We start from the raw sequence: 12,066 nt of genomic DNA, 5'->3' as shown, positions 1-12,066 counted from the left end.
ATTTGTTCAATTTGAATGTTAATTATATCAAATATAATTATACAAACCCTAATTCGAATTTGAACATTTCAAATTCACTCAACATGTTATTCTAAGGTTTAATCATTTTTACGAGCTAGTAGAGGGATCTAATGGAACTACAGACCATAAGCTCCAACGATTTGAGATTAATTAACTGAACTCCTTAAACCAAATTAATCAATATTCGTTAACTATCGAGACACACCACTATAGCTCAGTAGTTACACTCTCCTCACTGTAGATATATTTCTGTCCACTTGATTTAACCATAATTAGTAAGTCGATCATTCACAGGTCGTTCGTATTCACATCTAGGTCAAAATTACCATTTTACCCTTGTAATACATCTTGCTCTTTAAGTCTCCACTGATCTTCTAATGAAACAATTGGTTAATTATAGTCCTATTGCTTCTTTGGACTACTTCTTTGGCTGCTTCTTTGGCCACACTGCTTCTTTGGCTGCTTCACATACAACTACATATTCAGTTTCCATGGTGGAGTCAACAATATAACTTTGTTTGATGCTCCTCCATACTATCACTCCTCCATTTAGAGTGAATACTCATCCCCAAGTGGATTCCCTAGAATCTACATCGGTTTGAAATTCAGAGTTAGTGTATCCAGTAAGGATCAAATCCTTAGGGCCATACATGAGCATATAGTCCCTTGTTCTCCAAAGATACTTGAGAATGTTCTTAACGACAATCCAATGACTATATTTAGAGTTGGACTAAAACCTGCTGACTATTCTGACTGTAAAGCATATCTTTGGGCATGTGCACAACATAGCGTACATCAAACTCCCGACTATTGATGCATAAGGAATTCTTTTCATATTCTTAACTTCTTGAGGTGTCTTAGACACTGTTCCTTAGACAAATGAATTTCATGTCTAAAAGATAATAAACCTCTTTTGGAATTTTGCATTTTATATCTTGACAACATCCTATCAATATAAGATGCTTGAGATAGTGCTAGGATTATGTTCTTGCGATTCCAAACTATTTGGATTCCAAGAACATATTATGCATCTCCTAAATCTTTCATTTGAAATTGTGATGCTAGCCATCTCTTGACGTCAACAAGGAATCCTACCTCATTCCCAATGAGTAGATATCATCAACATAAAATACTAGAAAAGCTACAATCTTATTGACTATTTTCATGTAAAAACAAGATTCGTCAACATTCTGTTCAAAGCCATAGGATTTGATCGTAATGTCAAATCTTATATTCTAGGACTGAGATGCTTGTTTTAACCCATAAATGGATCTTTTAAGCTTGCAAATTTTTTGCTCTTGACCCTGTTCAATAAACCCTTCTAGTTGAGATATATAAATACTATCTTCAAGATAACCATTCAAAAAAGCTACATTGACATCCATTTGTCATATTTCATAATCATAAAAGTCAGCAATGGATAAAAATATTCTAATAGACTTGATCATGGCAGCAGAAGAGAAAGTTTCTTCGTAGTTACCCCCTTTCTTTGGGTTACCTTTTGTCACTAGTCTAGCTTTGTAGGTCTGTACCTTACTAGCTTGGTCTCGTTTTCTTTTGTAGATCCATTTACAACTAATAGGTTTTATCACATCTGGTTGATCTACAAATTTCAAACTAAATTGAAGTATATAACTCCATTTCAAGATTCATGGCTTTTATCCATTGGTCTCTATCTACATCGTTCTTTGCCCGTTGAAGGTCAATGGATCCTCTAAAACATCATCAGGTATGATAACCTGAGTTTCTGTTAAATCCATGTATTGGTCAAGCTGTTGAACAACCATTCCACTATGTCAAGGCATTCTCAATACATGAGAAGGATGTGATGAACCAGTTTTATCAACAATTTTTGTTGAAGGACCAGTCTGATCAACAATTTTTGTTGATTTATCTATATATTTTTTAGACATCTTATTTAATTCCAGTTCATTGCAATGTTGATGATTTCTTATGTGGTCTTCCTCAAAGAACATCGCGTTTATCGATACAAACACTTTGTCTTCTTAAGGATCATAAAATAGACCACCTTTTGTTTCTTTGGGGTATCCTATAAATAGACATACTTTACAACATCGTTCTAATTTCTTAGGGTTTTGCACCAGCACATGTGCTAGGCATCCCAGACTCTGAAGTGACGTAAACTACCTTTTACGTTTTCTCCATAACTCGTACGGTGTTTCTGAACCTCTTTAGCGGAGATGTTTGGGAACACAATATTGTAGATTTCAATAAAACTTCGGAGGTGAGCGTCCGGATCCTCGCCACACCTACTGCCAAACTGTCTGGCAGTTTGAATCATCTGCAGCATCACTGGTTTCATCTCGAACCTCGATCCGTCCAAAGCTGGCCTCATGATTCCTGGTGAGAAATCATAAAGGTTGGGCGACGCACAGTCCCAGATGGGCCTATTGCAGTCGTTCGCCAAGAGGATGGGGTTCGCTATGACATTATTTGCGTTGGGTGCTCTGTCTTCTAGTTGCTTCACCATGTTGGGATTTCTCTCTTGTTGTTGATGTAGGTGGTTGTCTCTCCTTCTTCTTCGGAAAGTTCTCTCAATCTCTGGGTCGTAATCGGGCTCAGGAGCTTGTCCATACGAGCTAGTCTACATTCAGCCCTTGGAATTTCATAATGACTCTCAGACCTCCTTCGCCCGCACGCGATAGCTCTACCAGGCGTGGCACTCTGGCAGAAAATAGTCTATTTTCAATTTCTTTTTGAAAAAAAGGAAATCAATTTGCAAATTTCATATATGTAAGATGCGGCAGGTATTTCTTTCCTCGATCCACAGAGACAAAATGGAGGTGTGGCTGATCATCCTCTCGGACCAGCTACTGATAACGCTTGCATCCTCTGTATTACTGCGGCTGCTGGCAGCGCGGAGAGCGTTAAGACCTAGAACTTCATAAAGAAAAGAGTCCGAGTGTTGCCTAGTGATACGCTCATACGACACCCGCTTCTTCCCTTACCAAAGGAGAGGCAGTGCACAGAGATGGAAAGCTGCAAAGAAAATAAAAAAAGTTACCGTTAGCACAATATGTACTGTCGTAGTCCCCGACAATGGTGCAAAAAACATGTGCGTTGTGAATATGATGGAATAGTGGTGTATATTGCGATGGTGATGTATACGTTGTGCATGTAAGTTTTCCTAGCAAAATCCAAGTATAAATCCTACTAGGTTGCCTGGTAAGCCCAGGGTCGAATACAAGGACTATGGAGACAGTGTGTGACGGTGATTTCAGATTTCTTTGCGGTGACAAATAAAATAATGAGTTAGTTGGTATGTTTGTTTAAGGTATAGATTCTATGTGGCGGTATTGAGAAAGAGTTAATAACAACAAAAGTTATAATGAGTATGTGGGGGAACGGGTTGAGAAGGGATTTAGCCAACACTTCCTAAGATTGCGTTCATGTTATGCGATCATGCTACACACATACAACAACAAATCATCTCTCAATGCAAATGCTACAGCTTCTACTTTCAGGATGCATGCGATGTATGTGATGATGTCTATAGGACTTACGTCTAAGCCTCTATTCTTGTCTATACGATGATGAATGACACACACATACACAAGGCGACCACATACTACCATAACCTATTTCTAGGGTGCATGTGATGCATGTTAGCAAACAGAACTTATCTCTAAGTTTCTATCTCTTGCTTATGTGGTTCTAATATAACTTTCTCAAGCCTAGATTCTAACCTAGCTCTCTCAGGCCTAGGTTCTTTCTTTAGACTCTCTCTCGAACAGCTCTAAAGAGGTGATGGACGCATACATAAGACAAGATGATCGCATACAATGAAGATCTTAGGTCATGATAGCTAAGTGCTTCTCAACCCATTCAGAAGTTTAGTTACTCATGTGTAATGTAAAGAGAGTGAGCAGATGTAGAGATGCAGTTTCCATTTTATAAATGAAATCAGAATACAGAACGACAATGGGAAGTAAGGATAGGGAGCCTGGTGGTAATGTCTTGCTTCCCAAGGCTTTTACACTTCGTTTTTCTCTACTCTGTCTAAAAGAATAATCTTGCTTTTGCAAGAGTCGACCTTCTCTTCGTTCTCAACGCTTCCCGAAACTCTCTCGAGATGACCAGGATCGATCCTCCGACGTCTTCTCTCTTCACTTGCCTTCGCCTTCTAAGTGTAAGAAAACTATGAACGACGGCTAAATATCTTCTGTATGGTGAACTCTCTATATGGCTGAGCTTCTTTTCCGATGGTGGCCTTCGGTATTTATAGAGATCAAGGTGAAGAAGCTTTTCTCTCAAATGATGGCACTGATGGGATGTCAATAAATCTCTATCTAATGCAGAGATTAATTGACACCGAAAAGTTGAGTGTACTTGCTACAGTGTGTCATTAATGGCTTGTCAACTAAATTCAGATTCCCATCGTGATTTATAAAGCTTTCACCTCGATGCATCATCTCTATATAGCCACCTTCTTGAGCAGATCTTCGCGAACGCATACGATCGCATAGCCTTGCGATCGCAATCTTTTAATGCGCTTGGACGCTGAATTCCTTAGATCGAAATTCTGCCTTCCACCAATGCATTTTCCTGCACAAAATACGTAAATTAGCTGCTTTAATGCGATGGACACATGCAATCGCAATGTTCTATACTTAATGCTTTTGGACACGATTTTACATATTTTTACCGTCGCAATCCTACATTGTTTTATATCTTTGCGTTGTAATAATGTGCATTTCTGCCCATTATCAAATACTTTAAGAGGGAACCATGTTTAAAAATATATACTGCAGTCTATACTGTATACCCTCAAAATGATTGAGGTAACTGTACATAACTTATCATTGAACGAACCATGTCTAATAGGGTTCTATTTCTCCTTTCTGCTACTCCATTTTGTTGTTGTGTACCAGGTGCAATAAGTTGGAAAATTATTCCATGTTCTATCAAATAGTTTTAGGATTATAAATCCATATACTCACCACCTAAATCTGATCGAAGCGTTTTAATCTTTTTACCTAATAAGTTCTCAACATCTGCCTTGTACTCTTTGAGCTTTTCAAGAGTTCAGACTTATGATGCATCAGGTAAACATAGCCATATCTTGAATAGTCATCAATAAAACTGATGAAATACTCATATCCTCCTCGAGCTTTAACATTCGTCAAACCATAAAGATTTGAATGTACAAGCTCTAAAGTTCTTTAGCTCTAAGACCTTTTCCTCGAAAAGATATTTTAGTCATTTTTCCTTCATGACATGATTGACATGGAGGTAAAGAATTGTCTTAAAACTAATTTAAGGTTCCTTTTTTACTAATCTCTCAATCCTATTGAGATTTATATGTCCAAGTCTTAAGTGCCAAAGATAGGCTTTAGGAAAAATCTTTCGTTTCTTATTTTAAGTTTTAACTGTTTTAAACATCTCTATATTTAAAATAGCTTTTTCCTTATTTGGTTTTAACACATATAAGTTATTTTCAAGTTTAGCAGAACATAATTGAAAACCTCTTGAACTAATGAACACTTCATTTATTGGGATTGGTGTCCTAATTCTCTCAGAGTCTCATAGTTTGTAAATTGTACACATTGTTATGAATAAAATAAGAGTTATTTTATTTGACATTTACTCATATCCAATAAACAAAACTCCATGGTTATTGTATGTAAACTTAAGCATGTATATGAGATATACAAATGGACCATGCCTTCAGTGATAACCTAAAAAGGTCTGTAGTATAAGGATTAAGGAGGGATACCTGATCCTGGTGACACTATGGATACGATCCGGTTTGTAGAGGTTTACAAGTATTGTGAACTACTACAGATGGTAGATCCTGACCATTCATGTGGAGACATGTGAGCGGGGGTGTCCTAAACAAAGAGTTTGTATAAGACCGGACCACGAGATGATTCGTCCCTTTATATAATGTCGTTGATACTTGAGACTTATATCTCACCTAAACGACCATAGGTGACATGACCTCAATCCTAAGTGTTTTGGGAACTCCTGCCTTTGAGGGTTGTCTTTTGATTAGTATGGGTGAGAATGGCCAGATTGTCAACTCAACATGCCTACCTTTTTGGGGATTTGTCTAATTTGGGAGTTGGGAATTCAGTTACACAAGTTGGAATTCACTCCTTCCTCGAAGTAGGGGTAAGTAGATAGATTACTTCTTTAAGGGCTGATTTCGGGTCTTGAATATAGTGGTCACAGCTTCTCTTTGGAAGAGAGGATTCAGTCATAGTAGAACTATGACATATGTTCATTAGAGGGATCAGTGGTACTTAAGAAGCTAGATGTAACTACAAGGGCATAATGGTTATTGGCCCAGCTGTACTTACGAGCGATCTGTGAAGGGTTATCACACTGTTGATTAGTTGATATGGACACAAAATATATCTGTAGTAAGGAGTGTACAACTTTCGGTCTTTAGTGGAGTGCCTGACATTTAACGGATGTTGAATCCCGTGACCAAAGAGTTTAGTCAGTTATTCACGTACCGTTGGAGTTTCAAGCTACAGGTCCATAAGGTCCCCTTGGTAGCTCAATAGATTCAAGGTGAGAATCATTTCTTGCTGTTGATTTGAAATGTTCAAATTGACAAGAGGAAATTCGATTATATATGATATGATCGGTATGATGTATGAGGTACATCAAGTGGAGGATTAATGTAAATGAAATTTACATTAAGTACCATGAAATAGAAAAAGAATTATGGTTTATATGTTTCATGAGGATGAAATATTAAAACTATAGGTTATAAATATAATATGGTAAGTTGGTTATCATATTTATTTATAATAATATTAATTATTGGATAATTATATCTTTTTCTCTAATAACCAATTGAGTGAGATGTTATTGGTGGTTTCATGTTAACCGTGAGATAAAAGGAAAAATATTTTCCTAATTTTAGTGAGATTTGAGATTTGCAAGAGTTGTTATTCTTGAAAAAACTCACGGATTGCTGTCAAGTGAATTGGATTCACTAAACGATAGCTGAAGAGAGACTAAATGATTGTGGAGTGACACTACACGATAGTTTAGTCATTTGGTCGCCTTCAAAACGATCGTGATGTGTTTACTATACGATAGCTTGCCTTCTTCTAAATGATTGGGCATTCATTTACACAATAGACTCTTGTCATCTCCCATTTACTCAATCGTTTACGAGATTGATATTCCTTCGGTCTCTTCCTCTAACTAAGTCCACACACAGCCCACAGTTCTGGATTCTCACACCGAGAATACCAAGGTAGCCATTGTGGTGGTGTGTTACTCAACTCAACTGAGGTGGTTTTTGGAGGTCATTCGTTGGGTTCATGATCTTGGAGATTGTTGAGTTCGAGCGTTCGCATGTTGTCATCTTGGAGACTGAACGAGCGTTCGTGATCGAAGGAGTTTGAAGATGAGTCTTTAAAGGCATGTTTAATATTTTCCTTGATTATCTAGTAAAGCATGTTGTAATTTCGTATTATGTATGACCTGTAAGTTTTTGTTTCTTGGCTGTAATTGTGTATGTTCAATATCGAATAAAATTTGGAACGATCATTCCGCTGCTCATAGAAATCCTCATATCATATTTCCTTCATCATTTATATAAAAAGTCTTTGTATATATGTTCTAATAAATAGGAGATAGAGATTAAGGTCCTTTTCATATCAGGTACATAGTATACATTTTCTAACAAAATGTATCCCCAAAAAATAACTTGAGAACTCCCACTACTCGAGCCGAAATGATTTCACCTGTTCTCACCTTTAAAGTCATCTTGTTCTCTGTGAGCTGCCTCTAGGAACTAGTTTCCTGAATAAAACTGCAAATATGATTAGCAATACCTAAATTCAGTATCTAGGTTAAATGAGAACTTTCTACTAAACATGTTTCAATTACCAGTAAATCAAATTTACCTTGGTTTGCCTTTTAAGCCTTCTTTTCTGCAAGATATTGAGGGCAATTTGATTTCCAATGTCCATCCTTATTGCAATGGAAACACTTTCCTTTAGCAACCTTCGTTTTGCTCTTTTTAGCAAGAGCTTTTTTCTCTCATTTTCCCTTTTTCTTCATTTAGATACTCTTATCATTTGAAATACCAGGCTTTTTTCCAGATGGTTTTGTACCAGATGTTCCCTTTTGAAATTTCTGTTAGGTAAGAACATTTGTTTCCCTTTCTTGATTTTTATTTTTCATAAATGATTGGTAATTCTGGAGTTCATTTAAAAGAGGAGTTAAGTTATAATCAATTTTATTCATCACAGCGTTTGTGCAAAAAGTTAGGAAGCTCTTCGAAAGAGATTCCATGATCATACTGTTTGAAAACAAAAACATGCAGCGAAAGAAAACAATATCTTTAAGCATTCTAATTCCTTAATTTTGATATCAAATAAGTATGTTCACAGAGAATTAAGAAGAGGGTTTCATACTAACATTTGAAGAACCTCTTGAATCTTGATCTTCAGCTCCAATCTCCTTTTTTTTTTTTTTTTGTTGTGAACCACCACAAGGTCTTCCCTACTATTCTATTGGAACCTTAGATTGAATTGTGGGACTCAAAACAAGTTTAAATTAGGGAAAAATGGAGAGGTCACTAATTTACCAAGGTTGAAGACCTTTTTCAACCTCAAGAATTTCTCAGCAAATTCAATCAATTTGCATAGGAGTCTTTTAGCTGAAACTTATGTGATATATCCTGGAATCGAATGCAATCTAATTGCATCAAATTTTGCCAGCTTTAACTCCAATTTTTTGGTAGTAAGAAGTGAATGATAGAAAGTGGAAAAATGTCACTTTTGGTGGGTTTTTCCATTTTCCAATTTTTCATTCTTCTATTAATTTGGAATCCATTTTCAAAATCAAATGTTATTTTCAGTTTTTTAATTTCATAATTAAAACTGAAAATTTTATTAATTTTACAAAAATTAATTCAAAATTAATTTTTCTAATAAAATTAATAATTAATAATTAATTAAATAATTTAATTAATTTAAATTAATTTAATATCAAATATTAAATTAATTAATCACCAATTCCATTACTAAAAATCTCTATTCATGAAATTAATATTTAAATCATATTTAAATATTAATCGATTCTCCAATTCTGTTTAATTCCAAAATAACTATATCACATATAATTACTAATTCTCTTAATTCAAATTTGAACGTTTCAAATCAACTTATCACGTTATTCTAAGGCAAATCAGTTTGTGAGCTAGTAGAGGGACCTAATGGACGTATAGATCATGGGCTCCAATGACCCGAGATTAATTGTATAAACTCTTTATACCAAATTAATCCCCATTCGTTAATTACTAGGTCACTCCACTAAAGCCCAGAGTTGCATTCCCCTCATTGTAGATATATTATGTCAACTCGATATAACCATGATTAGTAAGTTAACCCTTCACAGGTTGTTCGTAATAATGGTTGGGTAAAAAGGTTATTTTACCCCTGAGATTACCTCTTGTTCCTTAAGTCCCACTAATCCTCTAATAAACAATTGGTTTATGATTCGATCATCAAAATGCGTCCCACTCGGGCCAATGAAAGGGTGGGGCCCTTTGTTCAAGACTTGGAGTCAGCACTTAAGGGAACAACCTCTCTACTATCCTTGAAAGCGGGTAAGAGTGAATTTCATCTTGCACCCTATGTCCCCAACTGTCTACCCGGTCTTACCCCTGAAATGGGATGCTTATTGAGCTCACATTGTTGACCAAACCCTCACCTATGCAAATCTAAGGATAATCCTGAATAAACAGGAGTTCATAGTTAGCTCAGGATTAAGGTCAAGTTACCTAGGTCATCGTTTTGTAATATTCAGTCTTAAACAATGAACAATGTGATAAATTAAGAGTGACTTATTTCTTGGTCCGATCTTATGCAAACTCATTGCACATGACGCTCTCACTCCTCATGTCACTACACGAACGAATCAGGATCACTTCGTTTGTAGCACTTTGCAACTCCTTGTAATAACTACATAGTGGGCTGCATACGATAGTGTTACTAGAATAAGCCACCCAACCTTATTCGTATACTATAGATCATTTTTACTACTTACTCGAACTTGATCCACTCTTATGTCTCTACATAAAGTTCAAGTACTTATGTAATAGTCATGGATCTTTTAGTTTATTGGGTTTATTTCTCAAACAAAGTAAGCAATTCATATATTCGTTAACAACTTTATCAATTTACAGAATGAGTTTATTGTTTACAACCTACGAGTTTTAAGGACATAAAACCCAACACATACTAACTTGACTCTTCTCATCTATGACAATGTCATTCGCTTCCGTGACATTGAAGTGGACTATCATGTCCAGGACGTGTCCCTAATAGAGGTCATTTTCTTTATGCGAGAATTGTAAATGTACTTAATAGCATTGTATCGAACGAATGAGGACGGTTGTCCAACCATCCCCTGTAACGACAACATGATCTCCCTAGCAGTTACCATGTTTCATGCTTTCTGGTAAGCACATCAGATATGCTTGCTAAAATGTAGGCTCGAGCCTTCTCATTAGCCCTGGCCCATCTGTCATAGGCATCTCGAACACTTTGGTTTGCATTTGAACAGGGAAGAGGAGGGCATTCCTCCGTTAAAATGAATCTCAGATCATCTGCAACTAGTATTGTATTCATGTTTGATTTCCAATACGAGTAACCCTCACCATTGAATTTATTGGAAGCTAATAGTTGGATAATCGAGTTCGATATGCTGAAACATAAACAAATTCAATCAAAAAGTTGCATCTAAATCCAAATTCATTTTAGCCAAAGTAATAATGTGCTCATATTTAATTATTTATTTGCAATGATACTTTAGTGAGTTAGAATATATGCTGCCGAGGGGTAGTCAAATACTCCTTCACTGAAGCAAGACATTCTTGACTAAATACTAACTCCAGAATAACTCTTCATTCTATTAGTTATTTAGTTACTATTTTCGATAAAAAAAAATTTACTAACACTTAGTAATTCTTATAAGTGTGACCCTCCATTTTCAATTTTCACATAACGGTATCAACAAGCCCCCGAAGTGGAAGACAATTTTGAAGACGAAACTAAGGAAACCTTATTCATTTTTTAAGATTGAGTTGTTCTTAATCTTATGTTACAACCCTCCGAGGGATAGTTGTAGAAAACAACTAGCTAATGTCATCTAAAAAACGATAGTAGGCACAACATAAGAATCTCACGGTTTAAACTAATGGAAGAGAACGTAGGATATGCTGACATATTTCTTGCATCCACTTACTATGAACTACTTCACGTATTCACCTTGTTATTGACCCATGCAAACACTTTCCGGATGGAGTACTCCCAATAAAACCGACACGAAGTCGAGCATGGATCTCACGGTGTGAACTTAAGAGCTAAAAATAATATATAATATATATTATTAATCTTCCACTGAAGTTTTCTAATTGTTTGGTTATATTCTTTTACTTAGGTATATTTCGGGAAAAAAAAATCCTAAGTCTAGGTGGTTTATCCAAGTATAATGATTATATTTGGATTTTAACTTATGATGTCTAAGTGATAAAACAATTTTATTACCTCACACCGTTCACGCATGCTTATAAAATCGGGTTAAGAACACTCAATAATTCGGCTATAATCCCCAGGTAGTAGGTGTTCCATAAACCGTCAACTTAAGTACCTCCAGCCTTAGACAGAATTATAGTCTGATTTGAGTTTGGAAACAAAGTTTCACAACATAACGACCTATTTTAACTATTTAAAACAAATTGTTATTTGTGATGGAACACGAGAAATACGCAGTGAAATAAGGATCTAATTACACTCTAATTGTTTTTAATTAAAAGGAAATTAGCATGCAAAAAGAAGGAAAAACAGTAAATTAATTTGGATAGGATACAACCATTGTAGCTCCCGAAAAACGCTTTTCCTTGCCAAATCTCGACCCGAACTCTTCCGAACCACCACTAGAGCTGATATACTATCCTTGGACTCAGAATGGGTTGTGGGACCCGAGGGATGAAGAACCCGAGAGAGAGAAAGAGATGGAATTAGAAGATAGATTTTGGGTTGGGTTTGG

Source organism: Benincasa hispida, chromosome 11 (genome assembly GCF_027475165.1).
Source record: "Benincasa hispida cultivar pf3 chromosome 11, pf3_genome.v1.1, whole genome shotgun sequence".
Classification (NCBI taxonomy): Eukaryota; Viridiplantae; Streptophyta; class Magnoliopsida; order Cucurbitales; family Cucurbitaceae; genus Benincasa; species Benincasa hispida.
Note: the sequence above shows the minus strand (reverse complement) of the source record.